Source organism: Muscardinus avellanarius (genome assembly GCF_963383645.1).
Source record: "Muscardinus avellanarius genome assembly, chromosome: 4".
Taxonomy (NCBI): Eukaryota; Metazoa; Chordata; class Mammalia; order Rodentia; family Gliridae; genus Muscardinus; species Muscardinus avellanarius.
This window is the reverse complement of record NC_137789.1, coordinates 47,989,385-48,012,694: the sequence shown is the minus strand read 5'-3', so window position 1 is coordinate 48,012,694 and position 23,310 is coordinate 47,989,385. Positions and strand designations below refer to the sequence as shown.

At 36.1% G+C, this 23,310-nt stretch overlaps 1 pseudogene across 1 annotated transcript in view; it reads right to left on the bottom strand.

The window, feature by feature from the left end:
- Positions 1–3,672: 3,672 nt before the first annotated feature.
- Positions 3,673–23,310, bottom strand: part of LOC308262295 (rRNA-processing protein FCF1 homolog) — a 56,649-nt pseudogene continuing 37,011 nt past the window's right edge. The window contains exons 3-4 of the transcript in view: positions 18,228–18,410; positions 3,673–4,170 (exon numbers count right to left, since the gene is read on the bottom strand). The product of the transcript in view is annotated as an rRNA-processing protein FCF1 homolog (transcript). The remainder of the gene's footprint in view (positions 4,171–18,227; positions 18,411–23,310) is intronic.

Sequence of the window (23,310 nt, the reverse complement as noted above, 5' to 3'; positions counted from 1 at the left end):
TTTTATTTTTTGTTTTGAAACAAAGTCTCACTAAGTTGCAGAGGCTGAGGCTGGCCTCAAACCTGCGATCCTCCTGTCTCATTCTCCCAAGTACTCATGGTCACCATGCCTGGCTCTTTGACCACTTTTCAATCTGATTATTTCATTGCTTTGTAAAGGGTCTTTAGTATTATGTATATTATTCTCTTACTAGATATATGAGTCACAAATATTCTCTCTCATTTTGTAGATCAATTCACTTTGTTGATTATATCTTTTGCTGTTTAGAAGATTCTAACTTTAATATAGTTCAATTTATAATTTTTTTCTTGTTGCAATAAATTATTGCAAAATCCAGTGTAAGAAAGCCTTTTTCCAGTGTTTTATTATAAAAGTTTTATAGTTTTAGTTCTTAACCATACGTCCCTAATCCACTTTGAATTAACTTGTGTATGGTCAAAGATAAGGATCCACCTTCACTCTTTTGCACATAGATATGTAATTTTTCGAGCATTATTTGTATATATTAAAATAATCATTATTTTTTTTTCTTTACAAATCTTGGCACTCTTTCCAAAAATCATTTGATCATGTATGCCAGGGTTCATTTCTGAGCTTTCAGTTCTATCTCATTAGTTTATATGTCTATCTTTTTGCCAATATCAGACTATTTTGATTATTGTAGCTATGTGGTAAGTCTTAAATCAAGATGTGTCAGACTTCTTTGTACTTTTTTAAGGTTGTTTGGCTATTCAGAGTTCACTAATATTTCATGTGAATTTTAAAACAAATTTCTCAAGCCAGGTGTGGTAGCACACACTTGTAATCTAAGTACTTGGGAGGGTTAGACAGGAGGATAGCAGATTCATGGCCAGACTCAAATACTTGTGAGATCCTTTGCAACTTAGACCTTGTTTCAAATAAAAGAATAAAAAATAGGCTCAGAGGTAGAATGCCACTGGGTTCAATCCCTAGCACTGCAAGGAAAACAAAGAAAAGATCAGGATTTGAGTAGAGATGGAATTGAATTCATAGGTCTCTTTGGGTTGTTATTGATATATTGATGATATTAAGACTCAATGAAGGGTGTTTTTCTTTTTTTTGCATCTTAATTTTTTCTGAAATACTTTATAATTTTTAGCATAGAAAATTCTTCATCTTTAGTTAATTTATTATTTTTTATTCTTTATTTTGTTTTGAAACAGGGTCTTTCTAAGTTGCAAAGAGCCTCACTAAGTAGCTGAGGCTGGTCACAAACCTGCAATCCTCCTGTCTCAGCCTCCCAAAAGCATGTGCCACCATGCCTGGTTCATTGTATATAATCTTCTTCTTAGTATACTGTTGAATTGTTTGCTAGTTTTTTGTTTTTTGCATCACTATTCATAAAAGACACTGGCTGGTAGTTTAGCTTTCTTGTAGTCTCTATGCCTGGCTTTGATATCAGGCTTTGATAACCTCAAAAAATGAGTTAGGAAGTGATTTTGTTCTTTTTGTTTTTGGAAGAGTTGAGAATGTTTGGTGTTAATTGTTAAAATGTTTTGTATATTTCACTAGTGAAGCCAACTGGTCCTAGAAATTTTTCACTGTTAAGATTTTTGATTACTAATACAATCTTTTTACTAGTTATATTTCTGCTCAGAATGTCCACTTTGTGGTTCAATTTTAGTGGGTTGTATGTTTCTAGAGATTTGTTTACTTTAGATCATACGATTTATTGGCAATGGAGTTTCTTATAGTACTATTTTTATTCTTATATCTGTAAAATTAGTAGTAAAGCTCTACTATCATTTTTCATTTTAGCTATTTGAGTATTCTCTTTTCCTTAGCAAATCTACCTACAGGTTTATCAATATTATTATTCTTTTTGAAGAACCAACTCTAGATTTGATAGATTTTTCCCTATTGCTTTTTTATTAAAAAACATTTACATTTATGTCTGCTTTAATATTTATTATTACCTTCCTTTTGCTAACTTTGTATTTAATTTTTTCTTACTTTTAGGTTTTGCTACCCACCTTTAAAATAAAATCTTCCCTTAAATTTGCCCCTCCTCACTGTAAGTGATAGCTCTAGTTTTAACATTGAATATCCATGATTTTATGAACTTGACACACACTGAGAATATTAAAATTAAAATGAATTAATTTTGAAGATTATTTAAATTTGATCACTTACTTTACAGAATTCTCAATTTGGTCATGAAAATGTTTTCTTTCTTATGGACTTACAGGGGAGAATTAGCAAGGAAAAAAGGAGTCTTTTCTTGGTACAGCAAGTTTACACTACAGCACTATTTGCTTTTTATTTGATCCTTTTAAGGATGAATAAAAAAGATTTTAAAAAATATTGGTGCATTATCGTCATACATCTTAATGGGGTACAAGATGGTAGAGGCATACTTCCACACATCGCTTATTTAGCTTTTCCCCAATTCCCATCCCATTTCCTTCCCTCCTCCTCCTTCTCATGTTTGGCTTACTGATTGTCTATGATATATTTATGAATGTACATCAAGTACATTAGGGAATTTTCCTAAACAGAAATAAAAAAGAAGCTAGGAAGGAAGTGAAGGATGCAATCATTGAAGTGAAAGAATCAATATGAACTATAAACAATAGATTAAACCACTTGGAAAATAGAGTCTCTCTCTTAGAAGATGATAACTCCAAAAATGAATGTATAGTATATTATTTAGAAAAAAATTCCACACCATGTATTGGACATGGAAGAGATATGGGCCCATCTTAAAAGAGGCAACCTAAGATTAATAGGTATAGAAGAAAGAATAGGAAGTGATATCAAAGGGATCAACAATCTCTTCAAAGAAATAATATAAGAAAATTATCCAAACATTGAAAAAGAGGTTGCTACTCAGATACAGAAAACATATAGAACCCCCTTTAGACACAATCAGAGAAAAGGTTCACTACACCACAAAATAGTCAAACTGACTAACAGAATCTAAGGAGAGAATCTTAAAGGCAACAAAAGCAAAAGGCCAAGTGACTAGTCAGTGACAAAACGTAAAAATTAGGATGCTCTCCCTCATATGTAGAAGCTAGAGAGAAAAAGGGTCATAAGAGGAACTCTAGACAAGGAAGGAGAAACCACAGATGAGCAAATAAGGTGAACTAATTGAGGGGGATGGGAGGGGAAATGAGGAAAAAGGATATTTTTAAAATTAGATTTTACACCAGAAGCCCTGGGCATAAGTTGTATTCTGCCACTAAATGATTTCAGTAAAAAATAACTTTCAGTCAGCTTCAGAAATTCTCTGAACCTTACTTTACTCAGCAGCAAAATGGAGATCATGATGATATTTCTGTTGCTAGGTAACTGTAAGAATCAAATAAAATATTATTTTCAAAAGCAATTTGTAAACTATGAATTTGTTAGTTATTGCATTTGCCAGGTTATTCTTCCTAATTGGGGATTATATTTGGAATAATTACAACAGAAATTATATGATTATCAGGTTTTTAACCTTACAGTTGCTTTTTACAAAAGTCTGCAGTCACAGTCTCATGGTGAAGTCTGGGTCAATGAAGAAGGAAGATACTAAGAGGCCATACACTACTTACCAATCACTATAGATAATTTCACTTTCTTCTTCTCATCCATCTGCCATCCACTCAATGTTGTGCCTATGGCTAGAAGTCTACATGATAGGAACTCTAGGGATCTTGTGGATGCTTATTTAAGGTCCTGATCATCCATGGCCATGATGTAACAATTGTGCTGAGTTACTCTTTGTGCTAAGCAGACATCTGCTTAGGTTCCTTTGTGTGTGCATGGTGATCTTCAAGCTGTGTGTCCTTGGTGATTCTTAAACCACTTCATACTTCTGCCCGTTTTTCAATTTTAGCCATTACACAGTTATACAAGGAATACACTTGGCATATAGAGAATCCATCATTGACTGTTTTAAGTCCAATTTGGCTTTAATGGAAAAGTTGATAAAGTTGGTATCAACCAGAATATGGTAAGGTGGGTCCAACTGAGTGTTATATTGGAAGAATAAGCAGGAAGAGTGTTGGGGGACTTCTCTTTCAGTACACTGGGATCACTTGTTTGTTTTCTGGTTTTAGTCTATCCTTTTTGGTAAAAACTTTCATCTTTGAGACTAAGCATTCATTTTATGGTCACGTACTTCCTTGTTTTATTTTGCTTTCCCGTGTTCAGTCCGCACTCCTATCCGTTCCAGAATCAGCAAAGGTGCAATACTTTTATGACATCCATTTGTCGCTTCAAGATTTGCCTTTAAAAAGTATGCCTTTAAAAAGTTTTTAGTATGTTCCTGGAGTTAAATGACCATCATTCTTTTTAAATTTGAGACATTCTATTATCTCAATACCTGTTAGCTTTCCTATTCTTCACATTTCGTTTAGATGAAATCATACAGTATCATCTTTATTGATAGCTTCTTTCACTTAAGCTTTTCAAGGTTTGTATATATCTATATATCTATATATCTATATATATAGTGGTACTGGGGTTCCTGGAAGCCCTTCTACCTCCAGGCTACACTCCCAGACCTATTTTTATACTTTTTAAAATTTGGAAAAAGGGTCTTTTAAGCCAGTGCAGCTGGCTTCGAACCTGCACAATCCTCCTGTATCCGCCTCCCAAGTGCGGGGATTACAAGCGTGTGCCACCACACCCGGCAGTAGTTTTATTTTTATTGTCAAAAGGTATTCAGTTGTATAGAAAACAAATTACTATATTTTTATCCTCTTTTCAGTTGATTAATCTTTGAGTTGTTTCTACCCTTTTGCTATTATAAATAATGGTACTAGGCATACATATGTGTATTATTTTCTGGACATGTATTTTCATTTTTGGGGTTATATATATTTACCAGGAGTTACTAGGTTTGGGAAAAATATTTTTTTAAAAACTGTCCACCTTTTAAATGGTTAAATAAATGCCAGTCATGTTCAGAGTATATATGTATATATACATATAATATACATATATATGTGCTTTTACTCTTGTATATTTATTATCTGACTGTATGTTTTAAGTGTTAATTTCATGTGCCCAGTGAGTACCATAAGTATCATAGTTGCAGCCCTCATCTCTAAAAGGATTATAATTAAGCCAGGATGGATTGAATATTTTGAATGTAAATAACTGAATGTAAAATTCTGAACGTAAAATGTGCCTATGAACTATTTTTCGTTGAATATATGACATATACTTTCATTCTCCAGTATATTTCAGTCTCATCCTGAGTTTCTTCTGCTGCTGTGAAATTTTCTATAAATTAGGAAACCAGCAGTTGGTATTCAGTTTAAAAGAAATAATCATCAAAGGCATTCTGTTGAACTAGCTATTAAAGTACTTAGTTCTAATTCATATTATGTCTGATGGGTAAAGAGGCAATAAAGATAAAAATAACTTCATGACTGCTATAAACTTTATTTCAAGGATAAATTGCTATCAATATTAGTCATGCTATCTCTCTATGTAAATTTTATTTCTTTGTATTTTTGAGAATATCAGAATGCTCTCCTATGTTCATAATTAGACTACTGCTCAGAATGAAGTTTTAATAGTGCTCTTCCAAGTTAAAATAATAGTTTACATTTTATAATGGAATAACATTAAAAATACTCATCTTATGCAAAAAAATCAAAGCCATATCTATATCCCAACTTTTAAAGTATTCTCAAAATTCTCATAAAAACTGCCTTATTTACATATGGGCTAGTCTTGTTTCTGATTCTCTTTAGAAAATCATGATAAAACACAAAAACCTTTATATATCAATCTAAACTTTCTTTTTATTAGTTGCTGTGTAGTTTAGTCAAATACCACCATTATGCAGTGTCTCTACTCATGCTTGAGTGAGTGTTATTTCTGAAGAGGTTTAAACCCATTTCCTCATCTCCATGATTCATAGTTGATCTTCTTTTAGAGCTTGAAAGGAAAGCCAGCAGGGAGCATGAAATGTCAAATGATGAATGCTGCTGCCAGTTAATCCTCATGACTCTTTCTGGAAGCAAAGAGGGGATAAACTTTGAGAGTATATAGCACAGAAAATATCTAAAGAGCTTTTAAAAGTCAATGCAAGCCTGGTTTGATATCACATGTACTTAAAAATCCCAGTACTTGGGAGGCTGAGACAGGAGGATAGTGGTTCTCTGACAACCTCAGCTACTTAGTGAATCCAAGGCCTTCTGCAACTTAGTGAGACCCTGTTTCAAAGTAACAAATAAAAAATAGTGCTGGGGATGTAGTTTGGAAGTAGAATGCCCCTGGGTTCTTTCCCCAGTACTGCAAATAAAAAAAAAATCAATGTAATGAGGCATAGCTTTAGGAAGCTGAATTTAAATAAAAAATATTTTGGCTAAGTTTACCCTGTAACTTCTCTTTCTAAGTTCCCAATGGTATTGCCAATAGAAATAAGGCAATATGTTCCTCTTTGCAAGCCGATTTTGCAAATCGACAAATTCTCCCAATCATGAGAGTTTTGGAAGTATAAAAATGCATAGGACAAAGAGCTGGAGACTTTAAACCTCACTGTAGAAGACTGTCCTTACAAGTTCTGAATTGTGAATAATTTGAGAAAGATACTGAAGTGCATCCTCAGTTTCTGAATTTATCCTGATACAATAAGTAGTGGGTGATAGCAAAATGGGGAGAGCAGAGCCAGGTGTGGTGGCACACACTTGTAATCCCAGTACTTGGGAGGCTGAGACAGGAGAATTGGGTTTGCAGCCAGCCTCAGCTACTTAGTGAGGCCCTCCACAACTTAGTGACACCCTGTAAGGGGTGTAGCTTGGAGGTAGAATACCCCCGAGTTCAATCCCCAGGACTTCAACACACACACACACACACACACACACACACACACACACACACACACATTGTATATGGAGAGTAGGTTGGCACAGTGGGCTCAAGATGTATTTCAGTGTCTACCACAGAATCTGATGGATTCAAGAGGAAACATAGGCAAGCTCAGAATGAAGGAATTTCCTCAGCCATTCCTATCTGAGAATTTTATCACTGCCAAAGAGAGATGGTTCTAGGACTCAGGTTAAACTTTGAACCACACTGTGGTTAGTTTTATGTATAATTTTTAAGTAGCAGAGTACAAATTTTGACTTTAAAACCATAGTAAAATTTGAGCTACTAAAGTTACTGGGGGCTTGGCTTTCTTGGGGATAATAACATTACTTTGCTAGTCCATTTATATCATCAGAGATATCTGATTCCATCTATTTCTACACATAGAATGCAATGTGCAATTCCCATGCTTTTTGAAATTACCTGGTTGAGTGATTGCAAAAGAGAGGGCATAGTCTTTCTTCTCTGAGCAGTATTATTGAAGTATTAAGAAGTGGAGGTATAGGAGATATTGGCATTTAGCTGAAAAAAAAACCCCAAGGTAATAATAATACTCCATGGTGTCAAAATTATCTTGGACTTAATATAAAGCTTTATATGAAACTCATGGCACTGGAATTTTGGAAGCCTTCAGTAAATGTTAATGATCATACTTGTTTGCTTGTTTCTATTTTTGATTACCATTTAAGAAATAGAGATTTTCTAAATGATGTGAGTTCATTTTCAACAAGTGTCAACAAACCATGTTGTTTTCATGAAGTTCTGTCTGAACATCCACATTAGGTATTATCATTTGCTGTACCCAAGCCTATGTTTGTCCTTGATATGACTTCTAGGGCTGTCCAGGTGAGCAGAGTCCCTTCAGATCACTGCAGCGATGAACTCATTCCCTTCCTGGTTGAATTATACTTTATGCCTCAAGACCACTGGGATCGGGATCCGTGTTCATTGCCATGGAGTTGCAGTTCTGTTATGCATGTTTCTCTTTATGGCCCTCAATTTAACTTTAAATCTCCATATTACATTGGTGGTGAAAAAATTCTTTTTATGGTTTCTAGAATATTGTAAGATTACGGGCTCTGCGTTCTCTAGCAAGCAGCATTTCACTCACCCATGCTAAGCTTTCATTTCTTCCAGGATTGACTATTTTAATTTGTTCCTGGTGGTGTTCCAGATTGTTTGCTAAACTGGCTACAGATGGTTTTGAATGCTGCTGCTGCCAGCGTTGTTACTAGGACTTGATCTACGGATCATATTTCTCCCATCTTACAATCTTTATCTTGGCTGCCTGGAAGACAGCATATGGCTTTTAAAATCCTTTTAATGACCTATAAAGCTCTCAATGGTCCTGATTCTGTTTACCTTTCTGACCTTTTAACTTTTTTACACTCCAGCACAGACTCTTTAGCTACCCAATATGATGCTGTCTCACAGTGCATAACTGATAGGAGAGGACTGGTAATTGAGTTACAGTGGCTGCTGGTATGGTGTAACCTGTCCCAGGCACCAGAAAACAGAATAATATGGAGTGCACAGGGAACAAAGCTCTTGTGAATAGTAAATTTAAATATATTTTAGGATAAGCAATGGATACATTTCTAGGATAAGCAATATAGGAATATGTATATAGCATTTTCATTTATATATAGTTTTAATTCCCATTTTATGTCCTGGAGATTTCTGCAGTTATTTCTTAAGTTTCTTTTTATCCTCTGGCTAAAAAGATCAAAGAAATGCAAAGTTCTCAAATGCATTTTTAACATATTTAAAGTTTAGAGCAATCACTGAATTTAAGTGCTGAAAGGAAACACTGCTGTGTGGCATGACCTTAGTTGTCTTAGAAAGAAAACTTGGTAGCAAATTTGTCTTGAGGCACATACCACAGCAAGGAGTCTCCTGTGCACTATTTGCCATAGTGTTAGGGATCATCAAGTTACTGTCTGGTTGACAGAGTAGTAAAAACAATGTTAACTAGTGCTCTTCTCTGTCTCAGTTACCACAAGTAACAAGCACGATTTCTTTATTATCAATCTTTTCATAATTTCTCATGTATGCTTAGCCAAGAAATAAATGGAGAAGTAATTTTTAAAATATAAAATATTATGATATTTTTTTAGGGAGGAGTGAGAGACAAGCAGGGTGGGTAACTGTTCTTTGTATTTATTTATTCAAGTTTGGAAAGCGATTGAGAATAAGATGTAAGAAGCAGAGAGCTGGAGGACAGATATAAGCTGTATTATAGATAAATCTGACTGAAGAAGGTAGTTATAGATCTACAAGCAAATGAATCCAATGATCTCTTATTCTCTCTAAACCTGGGCTTTAGAACAGCACACACTAAGGATAGTTTGGTCTTTAGAGCAGTGGTCACAACTACGAAGAGGCTTGCATACACTAGATTGGGGCCAAGCAGGAAAGCACAGAAATCTGTGATTTCTGCTTTTTACAAAATTGGCTTGAAAGAGTTCTGTTCCTGGGAATGGTGTGTTAGATTATTTGGATTATTGCATCTTGCTGAAAATGTTAAAATACAATGCAATCAGTGTGTGTGTGTGTGTGTGTGTGTGTGTGTGTGTGTGTGCTTATATTACCACAACCAAACTAAATAATCTGGGAAAGTCAAAACCTAGAGAATTAAGTAAATAGAGTGAAATATAAGAGTACACTAAAGCTCCATTTTGTTTTGTGCTGAGGATAACTAAAAATGATATACCCCCAGCCTCTATTGGCAAGGGACCCAGAATTTAAAACCCAAGGTTTTGTTTTAGTTTTTACAAAAAATCTTTTTTGTAGTTTATAAGAGATTCTCTTCCACATTCAACTATGACATAAAAGGCTCCACCCTGAGATTAGGGCATGCTATAACTAAAGCTATTTTATTCTTTCTCCTTAAACAGAAAAATATGCCTTAGGGAGCAGTGAAGTAGGAGAACATATTGAAGGGGGGAATCTAAAATTTTATGACAGGAGGTAAATATTTCCACTTATTTTCCACAGGTTTGAGGCTCTTTCTAACTAGTTGTACCATCAGATGCCTCTGATGGAGGATAAATTCATCCTAGGCCATAGAGAATCCTTAAGTAATTTAGGAAAAAAAGAAAGAAAGGATAAAAGAACAAAAGAGAGAAAGAAAGGAAGAAGGAAAGAAAGAAACCTACCTCACAATTTTGTCAAAGTGGGCAAAAAGGAACCAAGACAATTTAAGTAAGAAGCAGCAGTGATAGTAAACAAAGGTATATTTCAGATATGAGACTTATTCAAGAATTCTAAAACATCTATGATTCTATGTCAAAAGAAAAATTATTAATAGCTGGGAATGGTGACACACGCTTGTAATCCCCGTGCTTGGGAGGCGGAGACAGGAGGATCATGCAGGTTTGAAGCCAGCCTCGCTGGCTTAAGAGACCCTGTTTCCAAATAAATATATAAAAATAGGTCTGGGAGTGTAGCCCAGAAGTAGAAGGGTTTCCAGGAATTCCAGTACCACAAAAAAATGTTAATAATAATATGTTTCTAAAGGATAGTTTAAAATTGTTTTGGAAGAATGAAAATGAACCCAGAAAAAGTTGTGAAATACAAAAAGGAATTAAGAGCCAGGGGTGGTGGCTCACGCTTGTAATCCCAGCATTCGGGAGGCTGAGACTGGAGGATTGTGGTTCATGGACAGCTTCAGCTACTTAGTGAGGCCCTTTGCAACTCAGTGAGACCTGGTTTAAAAATAAAGAATAAAAAATAGGGCAGGCGGTGTAGCTCGGAGGTCAAATGCTCCTGGGTTTCATCCCCAGACCCGCAAAAAAATAAAAACCAAAAAAAAAAAAGAAAAAAAAGAAAAGGAATCAAGGAAATAGAGAGGAAAAACACAATCATGTGAGTAAATGTAAATAAATATTGATCATATAAAGTTATAATTGTCTAATGAAGCTAAATGTTATTGAATCAAACTACCTGGAAAAGCGTTAAATATGATTCTTGTGCCCTTCTGTAATATGAGAAGAATAAATATTTTGATCAATTTCATTATACACACATTGGCATTTTTAGAATAACCATTAAAAGAATGGAACCAAAATAGAAAGAAAAAAGAAAAATTCTAGAGGTGTGTATCAGGACAAAAGTAACCTACAGAGAATATTTATTAAGCAGGCGAATGAAAGACTGATTTAAATCCCAAGTAATTAGTAATTATATACATTAAAATAGATAAACATTAAATTAAAAGAAAAAAATTTCTAAATGAACTTTTGAAAATCTAGTTATACTGTTTAAAAGAGAAACATCCAAAACCTAAGGATATAGAAAAGTTAAAACTGTGGAATTGGGAAATACATACTAGAAAAATATTAACCCACAGGAAAATTTTGTGCCTATAGTAATAATAGACAAGTCAGATTTTAGACAAAAAAAGCATTGGTTCCAGGACTTTCAGGGGATGACGAGTTCTGTGAATGCTCAATTCCTGTACAATTAGTATTTGGCATATAACTTATGCACATCCTCTGATATAATTTACTTGTGTGTGGGGGAGGAGGTACTGCAGACTGAACCCAGAGGCACTCCACCTCTGAGGTACATCCCCGGCCCTATTGTATTTCTATATTGAGACAGGTTCTCAGTAAGTTACTGTGTCTAGCCTTATTAAATCTGCAATCTTTCTGTCTCAGCCTCCCACATACTGGGATTACAAGGAATGCACCACCACACCTGACCTGGTATACTTTAAATAATCTCTAGACTACTTATTATTTCTAATACAATGTAAATATTATGTTAAGTAGTTATACTATATTTTTTAGGACATGATGATATGAAAAATAGTCTGTATATGTTCAGATGCAATTAGTTTTTCTGAAAAGCTTTCACTCACAGTCGTTTTAATTTACAAATATGCCACTTAGGTATAGGAAGGGCCAACTACACACCCATTAACATGAGTGTGTTTGTAAATAAGCAGGGAGAAAGCCATTCTGATACTTTGAGTGAGATGGTAGAATCAAATTGATTATAAGGGAAATCTCCCCTCATTATTCCTAAATGGTGCAGGAGGATATAAGCTTGATGAAGGCAAGGGTACCATCCAATGCATCCCTCTCCTCTCCTCTCCTCTCCTCTCCTCTCCTCTCCTCTCCTCTCCTCTCCTCTCCTCTCCTCTCCTCACCTCTCCTCTCCCTCTTGTCTTCTCCCTCTCCCTTTCCTTCTTCTCTTTCTTTTTTTGAAATTGGGGGTTGAACCAGGTGTATTCTACCTCTGAGCTACACTCCCAACCCTTTTTATTTTTATTTTTTAAATTCGGAGCCAAGAACTTGCTAAGTTGATAAGCCTCTTCCTAAGGTACTGAGGGTGTCACTAAGTTGCTGAGCTTTACCTAAAACCTGCAGTCCTCCTGTCTTCAGCCTCCCAAGTACTGCTCCAGGCTCCATGCATCTTTATAAACATAAAGTAACAACTTAATTAACTGTAATACATTTCCTATGAAACCACCGCCTCCCTCACCACCTCCATCTATAAAATATTTAACAGCTCACACGTAGGAAGAAAGGCAGACAGTGGCGTTAAAGAGAAAAGAATCATGTAGTATGAGGTCTATGGCTTCTACTGTGGTCCCCACTCTGATGGGATTTGCTAAGAGATGATTGTCAAGCAGATGGCACTGGGACAGTAACTGAACAACCGTAATATCAAACAAAGACAGCTGCTAGATTTTCTGACAAACCAAAAATACTTCGCCAGGTGCAGGCAGTGTCTTCATATTGGTACTGCAAGTTCTTACTCTTGGCAGTAAATATTGGGAGGGGACCATGTCAGCAGTCTTCAGGGTGGCTGCATCGTAGTTATTTGATTTATGGTGTTCCAAATCAGAACAGAAGTCCTTGCTTGCCCTGTGCACACACAGGATTTCTTGGCAGTAAGCATGGACCGGGTGGAGCTCACCTAAATCTGCTTCCCATTGACTTTTACCCTTGTGTTTGCTTCGACTAAGAAACTGAAAATGACTAAAGGCAGCAAACAAAACCCATGGCCAGGACATAGCTCTGCAGTTGTTTGGCAAAGGTTAGGCTCACTGAGTGAACAGAAAGAGGAAAACAGCCTGGGAATCCACAGATCAGAAAGATTTAGATGCGTTTGTTACAGCATGTGCCCAAACGCCTCTTAGAACAGCAATTACTGTGCAGGGATGCATGCCATGGGGATATTTTGTGTATATGATAAATAAGGAGAATGCCACCAGACCCTTGCTGGACTAATGCCCAATATGCATGCTCTATATTTACCCGATTCTCAGTGGGCATGGCAGAGCTGAGATGCCTCAGCCAGGGTGTGCCAGGAAAGTGTTACCTAGAGGTTTGGAACAAAACTGAGAGCAGGATCATTTGAAATCAACAGGGTACAAGGGAAGCAGCGTAGCATCACTCCCAGCAGCACCGTACTCATTGCATGACCCACATTTAAACAGCAGCAGCCTGCTGAAGTCAGGCCATAAAGGGATGCCTGCAGGAATACTGAATGAGAGGGGGAGGGAAGCTGGGAAAGAGATGTATGCACAGGATCTGGAGTCTACATATTTCATGCTTTCCCTAAGGCTCCTGGTCATAGGGCAGGGAGAAGAAGGAAAAAGCAGAGGTAGAAGTTACTTTCACAGGTAATGAGTCAACAGGGCCTCATTCCTGAAACGAGCTCCTGAAGCTACCTGATAATACACTGGGGACCTTGTGGCATTAGCCGCACAAGAGGATGCCAATGCAGGCAGAAGAGGAAAATACGGGCCAGGGAGCATGATCACCTGTGTATATGAACTATCCTCACCTTGCTCTAAATCACTCAATCATCTCCTTTGACAGATTCCCATCTTGGAAAAATCTCAGTGGTTCCTTTATTGCTGTGGTTCTGAAACTTGAGTGTGTATGACATCTGAAAGCCTTGTGAAAATGCAGACTGCTGGGCCCCCTTTGTAAAGTTTAGGCTTAAATGGGTTTGGGTGGGACTTGGGCATTTGCATTTCTCTTGAGTGTTCAGGTGATGCTGATGCTGCTGGTCTGAGCCACAAACTGTGCAAACCATTGAACCATGAAGGGAGTGCTTACAGTTGCTTTGACACAGTGAGGATTTTTTTAATGTTATATTTGTTCACTTTTGTCTCAGCTTTCTAAACTATCAATTTCATGAAAAGGCTAGTAAAAAAATTATAAAGTATACATGTTAATGTTTCATAATTCCTTGGAGAATGACAAGACACTTTACCTGTTCTGTATTTTGTTCTCCCTCATCTATCAGTCCATGAGGAATATGAACATAGGTATTCTGCTCGGCTGCCTCTTTCCTTCCCCTCCCTCCCATTTCAGATGGCAGGACCAGGTTCTGCAAGCCTTTGCTGGTTGTGTTGAGCCTCCGACTTTCCCTATAGCACTGTGGGCTGCTTTGCCACCAGGGCAGCAAGGCAAATTCAAAGTGAATGACTGGCAAAGATTATACATTTCTCCAGAGACTCGGATGCCTTTTTTGCACAACCAGCTTAATTAAGAATCCTTGGCAATATATTAACCACTAGCTTATGGATCTCAATATGCCAATCAAACATAATGAGATAAATGCAAATGTCAAAGCACAGACTCTTTGCCTGGGAATATCAAAGGCTTAAAGCTGTATCCTCAGTCAGTTGTCAGAAAGCAAAGGGAATAGCCAGGCCTGTGGAGGGCAAGGTTTGCTCATTGCAATTTAAAAATCTATGGCACGACCTCCAGGACTGAGAGAACCCATATCCAGGTGGGATGACAGGGTATACGAATAAGGCTAAGTATCTTTTATTTGCAAACTTACATTAAGATAACAATAATAATAATGATGATGATATAGTCCAAGACACTGACCTACTTCTAGAAAACAGCTAGAACTTAAGAGCCAACAATCAAAATCTGCCTCCCAGATCTGTCACTATAAGAAGTCAGTCAAATGGCCAGCCAAGCAACAGTGCTTTGATCATCTATCAAAGTAGGAAGCATAGTAGTTATTTGTTTCATAATAATTTCTATCAGAGAAGAAAGCAAAAGGTTTGTTTAATTATATCAATTTACCTTCTTAATAACAAGATTAAAATGGCTAAATAGAAACTATCATCTACTTGGTGTATGAGGGCAAGATTTGGCTAACTTCTAATAGTTGGACAATTTGTGACTTGAAGTTGGCTGACAGATGGTTGATAACTTGAGTGCATTCAGGTAGCTGAGGGCTTTGGCCTTGTTAGGATTGGTGTTTCTCCTCATTTATATTTGAGACCTGATTGAAAGTATAGTTATCAAATTTGAGTGACACAAATTTGGAAGAGCTAGCTAGTATCTTCTGCAAATAAGAACCAAGTATTTTTTTTAATTTGACAGAAAGGTGACTTTAATAAGCCACACTTTGATAGAGCTAAATATAAGACCCTCCACTAAAAAAAAAAAAAAAACCCAAACCAAATCCTACTCATATATTAGGTGCCTGAAAATCACAGATATAGAAACGACTTATATATTGTATTGTTGATGTGGTTTGGCTTCTAAGAAAGTTAATGTGATCTTTGTTGCTTTTAATGGATTATAGTATACAGAATGAGAGAGTGATAATGTTGTTATAAATTAGATAGACTATATTTAAAGTATTATTATCAGCTCTGGACACCTCTGTATTGAGCACAGAAAAAAATAATTAGGTAGGGAAAGGAAAAGATTTGACAAGAGATTTGATCAAATAAACTGGGAAATTTCAGCCCATGAAATGCAAAAAAGAACTTAAAGTTCTTAAAGAAGAGTCATGATGAAGAGAAACTATTATTTTGTTTTTGTACATAAATCTCCAGAGAATATAATTAGGACCACAAGTTAGGGAGGCAGATGTTAATCATTAAGTTAGCAAAACAAAGATAATCTTTCTTCTAAAAACTTATCAATATATTTTTTATATGTATGTATGTGCATATGTGTTTTAAAGAGGCAAATAATAATGCAAAGCTTATAATTAAAAACTAGTTATCTTTTCTATCCCAAGCCTAATCCTTGCTCCCCAGAGACAACCTGTAGGAAATTTTTCATTAATTCTTTGGATATTTCCCTCTATTTTCTAAGTGAACATACTCTGCTTTAAGAATTGAAACCTTATGAAGTCTGGAGAGCAGGGACATTTGGTGCTAGGCTATTACCTCCCCTTCCTTTTCTCTCATCCTACCAATTTAACTAAGTGTTTTTATGTTTAAGTTATTATTCAGGATGCACCTCCTATAAATACTTATGACTAGATCACAACAATTTTTATGATTATTTTTTCTGTCTTGCACAATGTTTTGTCTTCCCTAGAATTAATAACTGTTTTATTTTTATTTGTCCCCCCACAGGTACCTTTTGTTAACTCATCTTAAAACTATTTGTCAGACTTCAGTCAATACAATAACACTTGAATACAATAAGACTTCAATCAATACAATGAAACAATGTTAGTTTATTTCTCAGCACAACTTTTTCTTAGCAAAACTCTCTGAAGCCCTAAACTTTCTGGCTCCAATCTTGATGCTGCTATGATCTTCACAAATCTCTTTGCTTCTTTTCTTAATATTTTATTATCTTCTTTCTTGTTCTGGTTTCCTGTTTGTATGGAACATTTTCCCCAATAGCTTCATCAGAAAGGATGCATGAAAAATAGTAATTTTAAAAACTGACCACTTGTGTCAGTCACCTTTCAGCCAATGTGACATTATTCTTGAGACAATCAACTGACAAGGATAAAAGGTTTATTTTGGTCTTTTAGAGGTTTCAGTCCATGGATTTGGGGCCTAGTTACATTTGGGCCTATAACAAGGATGCACATTACTGTGGGGGATATGAGATGGAGTACAGCTTTTTCCCTCATGGCAGCCAGGAAGCAAGAAGGAGAGGCTGGGACCAAGTTCCTAATATTCTCTGCAAGGGCCCACTCCCAAAGACATGACTTCTTCTCACTCTGCCCCACCTCTTAAAGGTTCCACCACCTTCCAATATCAGCACTGCAGGAGAAGAGAAGGCCTTTAACACAGAAATCCTTGGGGGATTTTCAAAATACAAGCTATAATACCATCTATTTCTCCCTAAATTTGATAATTCTTAGACTTCTAGATGGGAAATTATATTCCCTTTAAATTTTGAAGACTTTGATAACACTACTGTTCTTACTTACAAGGGTTATTTTTTAAGAAACATAAACTTTTACATATTCTGTGTTTTTGTTTGTTTCCCTTCTGGGAAGCTTTCAGTAACTTCTTAATTTTATTGTTAGCCTAAAATTTCTTGATGATGTGCATTGGTGTGGAACATCTTTATTCATTTTACAGAGCCCTTTGAAAACTTTTGGCTTTCCATTAAGAGAAAGTTTTTTCATTCCTTATTATTTTTTCAAAAACAAAATTTGCCCTTCCACTAACTAACTCTCATTAGTCAAACATTGTGCCTCCTGATTTTCTAATTTTCTCATGTTGACTTTCATATTGTCTATCATTTTGTATTTTGTTCTATAGTATGGAGAGTTGAATAATTTTATATTTCAGTCTAGCAAAATTGTTATTTCCATTACTGCATTTTGAATTCTCAAGAGCTCTTCCTTGTTCACTGAAAGTTATGTTCTAATAGCCTCCTGTTTTTAATTTTATGAATATAGCATTTTAAGTTTTAAATAATTGGTTTTGATTCTTTTCTGAATTATCTATCTCAGTTCAATTGCTCCTCCCCATGTACTGATTTGAACTCAGTCTTTATTGTTAGACTTAAAAAATAAAAAAATAAAAAGAAGATGAAAAAATTAGAAGGTGCAGTGGCACATGCCAGTAATCCCAGTACTTGGGAGCTGAGATAGGAAGATTGCTGTTAAACACTATCCTTAGCAACATAGCAAGATCTTTACCAACTTAGATTCAGTTTTAAAATAAAAAGTAAAAATGGCTGGGATGCAGCTCTGTGGTAGAACAACCATGGATTAAATTACCACTATCACAATGAATGAATGAATGAATGATAAAGTAAATAAACAAACAAATAGATTTCTTATGGTTCTGGAGGCTGGGGTTCCAGTCCAAGATCCAGAGGGCTGCATTTGCCCAGTGTTGTCTTGCTGTATTATAACAAGGCAGAAGGCATCAAAGAGTGAGAGACACGAGAGAACAAGAAGAGATCAAACTTGGTTTTGTTACAAATCCACTATGGTGATTAAAAAAATAATCTACTAATCTCTTAAAGGGCCCACCTTTTAACAAGGTTGTATTGGGGATTAAGTTTCTAACACCTGCAATTTGGTGTGCACTTTCAAACCATTGCTATATAAAAAAAAAAAAAAAGCTTTGGAGCTTGGAAAAGGTTCCTCAGAGATTAGCTAAACTGAAGTGAGAGAGCTGGGTTATTTACACGACATCTATGCAGTATTAGATTTGGACTATCTTCAGGAATAGGCTTGACCATAGGAAAGGCAGCTTTCTCCATCTGAGGAACAATCAGGTATAATCCCTTAGCCATTGGCACTTCCAGTAGGTAGGAATACCACCTCAATTCTGAGGTGAGGCAACGCCAGGTGACACACCACAGTGTCCACTAGGACAAGACACTAAGATGTTGTCACACCAATGGAGTTTGGGAAATGACAGAACTCAGTGCAAAGCCATCATTTTGGAAGAGAGATCAGTTAGGAAGAATTCCAAATGTAGGTATCAGAGGTACTTATTTAAGGCTAGTGAATTTCCACAGGAAATCTTAGAAAGGGGTTGGATGGTGGCCAGTAGAGGTTGCTCAGTGTCCAATGGGCAGAACATCCTTCTCTTGGCACTTCTACCATTCCACTGTGCCTGATAATCAACATGCTCGTGCCTGTGTGAAAAATACAAGCTTTTTATGATGAGGAAGGTAATCTGGTTGTCTGACTCTTCTTATGTAACATTTTAATATATATATTTTTTTTTAGCCTCACCACACACCTCAGCTGTATCTGACCCTTCTCATGTCTATCAGCCCCCTGGTAGGTTTAAGGCTTCTCTATGCTGTCACATCAACTTCCAAAATGTACTTGATGTTCACTGAGGTCTTGAGAGGCTTTAAATAATTCTTGGCTTGCTTTTCATCAACTGGGGAGATTAAGAGAGAGATAAGTAGGTTTTTTAATCTTCCATGGTTGACTTTAAGTTCCAGTAATTACTTTCTAAAAGGCAGAAGATGCTCTCTCTAGAAGCAATGAATTCTCTATCACTGGAGTATTCAATAAGAGAGTGGACAATCATTCAAGAGGACTATTGACAGGATTCCTGTCTCAGATCAGGATTAGGAGCCAGTTTCATGTAGTCCTAGTGCTGTGATTCTACATGGTAGGGGAGAGAGCTCGGTGTCCACAACAGGTATGCTGCATGGAAGTCAGAGTGTAGGAGTCATGGAATGTAACTTCCTCTTCAGATAGATGGCTTACCACTTCAGACCCTTTTTTATTTTCCTCTAGCTATTGCTTTAGATTCATCTCTACTTCCCCAATATGCCCTTGGGTTCAAGTATGCAGAAATTCTGCTATTTCTGATAGGTATCGTGGTATTTCATACCCCCAATGTATTTATACAGACTGCTTACACCTAGAATGAATGTTCTTCTCCCTCGCCTTATTTTTTATTTATTTATTTTTTGGACAGGATTTCTAGTCATTCTTCAAACATTTAGCCCAAGTCTTCTACACAAAACCTTATTCCCTCAGTGTGTGCCCTCAGTCTTTTGCAGTTGAGTCTCTTCTGTGGTTTCTCTGCTGGACTGTTAGGTACTTTGAACATAGGGTAGATGTCATATGCAATTTTGTGCTTACCTCAGTGCTTAATCAATGACAAGAGTTTTTTTAAAGTGAATGTCATAAATAAATGCATGAATGATGAAAAGATAAGGAAACTGAGTTTGAGAAAGTTTAGGTGATTTGATCAATGATATCTTGCTAACCAGTGATCAAGTTAGCTGGAAAAAATAAGAAGGGTTTTTAACTTTCTGTTAAAATGTTCTTTCAGCCATATACACTTATTTATACTTTTATCCACATATTCATGGTAAGATAACCAGACGCTTTTCCCTCTTTCCTCTGATTTCTTTTTTCTTTTTTAATTTCCTTTATCAATAGTTAAATATTTTCCTTTTGATAAGGTTGACAAGTACAAATGTAAATTGTGTTTCTCTGGTTTGAACTCCATTGCCTGTCACAGATCTCCAGTCTTTTTCAGCATCTCACCTATTTAGAACACTGAGGATTATCTCATGTTCACTGGATTCAGCTCTTTCTGGTTACTATTATTTTTCTCCCATCTTTTATAATGCTTCTATCCTTCAGGGAAAACCCTTTCTTTAGTCTCTATTGATTTGTTTGTTTGTTTGTTTGTTTGACACTGGAGGTTGAACCTAGAAGCAGTCTATCCCCAAGCTAAACCCCCAGCCCTATTTTAGTTTTAAATAAGGTCTCAGTAAGTTGCTGATGCTCTGGCTAAATTGCTGAGGCTGGCCTTATACCATACCTGTGATCCTCCTGTGTCAGCCTCATATAAGTCATAAAAGAGGTAGTCTAGGAGCAAACTCCCATGACAGAAACTCACCTATGCCTTTAGAGAATTTATACTTTGTTACTCTGTTATTAGGCAAAATTGTGATTTTTTTTAAATGGGTTATTCCCTGAAAAACTTTTCAATTCCTTACACAAATAGGCTAAAGTTGAGACTCCTTTACCATTTGGCTAGAAACACCCAATCATGTCTGGATCCTGGCAGTGAACCTAATTTAGGTTCAAGTTGAAATCATATCTGTATAGGAAGGGAAAATGAATTGAATATTCTGCTTGAGTATACGTATTCATAAATGGATAAGCAAGCTGCACTGATCAGTGGCCTTAGACTGAGCAGATACCCTTATGATTTCTTCTGAGTTATTCATGCTTGGGGACTCCAACTTAGATCTACTTCACCACCAACATCTCCTCAGATCATTTTAATGAGTAGACCAAATGTTCTATCCATTGCTATTTAATTTCAGACAATGCAATATTAAGAACTAATGCTTATATGGCTTTTGCCTTGTGCCAGTTCATTCTCAAAGAGCTTTACATGCATTATCACATTTAATCCTCATAATGGAACCAAGTGAGGTAAGGTAGAGTTTTATCCCCATTGTATAAATGACATAACTGGATCACATAAAAATTAAATAGCTTGCCCAAGATCAGACAGGTAGTAAATGCCAAAGCCAGGGTCTGGTCTAGAAAGTCATCTGACTCTGGACTCCAGGTTCTCAACTGCTGTGAGGCTTTGGGCTTTCTTACCTATAAAGCAATACCCTCAAGAAACTTTTATACAACAAAAAAGTTTTTTCCATGTGACATAGAGAATGAGTGATGGAATAAACATATCTATAACAAACAGTATTTTTTAGTTGTTCTACAAAGATGTTTTACCTACATTATCCAATTAATACAACAACCCAATTGAATTTTATTCTTACTGATGAGCACATGAAGATGCAGAGAATTTCAGTTAGTTGTCTTATTTTACACAGCTGATGAAACTAGGATTCTAACTCAGGTCTATAAGAATACAAGTTTATGACTGGAGCTACCTGTTATTATTGCCTTCCATGTAACCTAGGGGAGACCCTTAGCTTTATTTGACTTAGCAGTTGTAGTTCACAATAGTTGAAAATGACCCACATTTCAAAACAGGTAGTATAATTAATAATCATGGCAACATTAATACTGGCTGCTGTTCAGGCTCCAGGCCAACACACCATTCATGCCTATAATTTATGGCCATTTTGTGGCTCACTATTTATATTCGTATGTAATTTAATTTTAAAAATTATATGCTACAAAGGCATTTGAAGTTTTAAAAATTCATGAAGGTCTGGGGCAAGTCCTCTTGAACACTGGAAAAGTAAATTGCATTTTCCTCCATGTTGCCTGACCTCCCAGGAATTATTTCCTTACAGGAGATAAAGAAATATATGTGCACACACATACATCTAGATATAGCATATTGTCTTTCCATTCTGCTTGCTTGTTCAAATGGCCAGAAGAATGGGAGACAGAAATCCTTATAATTGCTGTTATTATTATCATTGTTTTCTATTTCTTTTTTTTTTTGCTATAGTTCTCTGGATATTTATTGAAGAATTTCAATCTTTCTATTTTTCAAAAGAGAATTGGTATTAGCATTGTCAAGTAGCATGATCTATACTAGGGGGTCTATCCAACCAATAAGGGACATTTGTTCTCAAGAAAGAGAATGTGTATCTTAAATACTTATTCTGAGAGCATGGAAATGTTAATGACCAGCCTTTGGGATAAGATTAGATTATTCCACAAGATGTCACTATTTCCCTGTTAGTGGAAATGGTTTGCCAGCAAATTGTTTCTGAGATATTTTAAATAAACAGAAATGAAGTAAATAACTCCCTTTTCTATGGGTAAGTCCACCGGCATAACATACTATCTACAAAAAGATGCATTGAGATATTCAGCCCAGCCCTGCATGTCAACTTTGATACTGACATACTGCAGCCTTCTTTAGCAGAGTCTGATGTTTATAGTATTGACACATAGTTTAAAGTGAGAGATTGGAGTACAGTTCAACGATCTATTTAGCTCTAAAAAAATAATAAGTAAAAGTAATTTTTCTGTTAAAAAGTAAGGGTTTCAATTATGGTTTACAAAGCCACAAAACCACCTTATTACTCGCTCCTCTGTTCTTAGAGTCATTGAATCTTCTCAACTTTACTGACCCAAGTAGAGAAGATTAAGTTCTAAAACCACCAGAAAATGGATTGAGAGAATATACAGTCTCCCCTTTATTTCCATAGTAAGATCATATGCAGAGGGCTCAATTTGATTTTACATAGAATAAGTATGAGGGCCGGTATTATCTCGAACTCCTTTTATATGCTACTCTCATGTCATGATCTATTTTCCTGTCTTAGTTCAGGCTAGTAAAACAAGATACCATAAACTAGGTGGCATAAGCAATAATAATTTATTTTTGACAGTTCTAGGGGCAGAAACATCCAAGATGAGGGTGCTGATAGATTCAATGTCTTATTGGTTTGCAGACAGCCATATTCTCATTGTATCCTCAGATGATGGAGAGGAGGAAGAGACAGAGACAGAAACAAATAATTTTGTCTCTCTTCTAGGAAGATCACTAATACAATTTGTGAAGTTTCTCACAAAAATTATTAAGTTTCAATTACATTCCAAATTTCCACTACAAAATGCCATCACACATCTAGGTACCTCCTAGTATTGGAGGCTGAGACAGTAGTATCACAGGTTCAAGGTCATCCTCAGTGACTTAGCCAGGGCTTCAGCAACTTCATGAGACTCTGTTTAAAAAAAAATGTGGCTGGGCCTGGTGGTGCACTCTTGTAATTCCAGCATGTGGGAGGCTGAGACAGGAGGATCACAGTTTGCTGACAGCTTCAGCTATTTAATGAGGCCCTT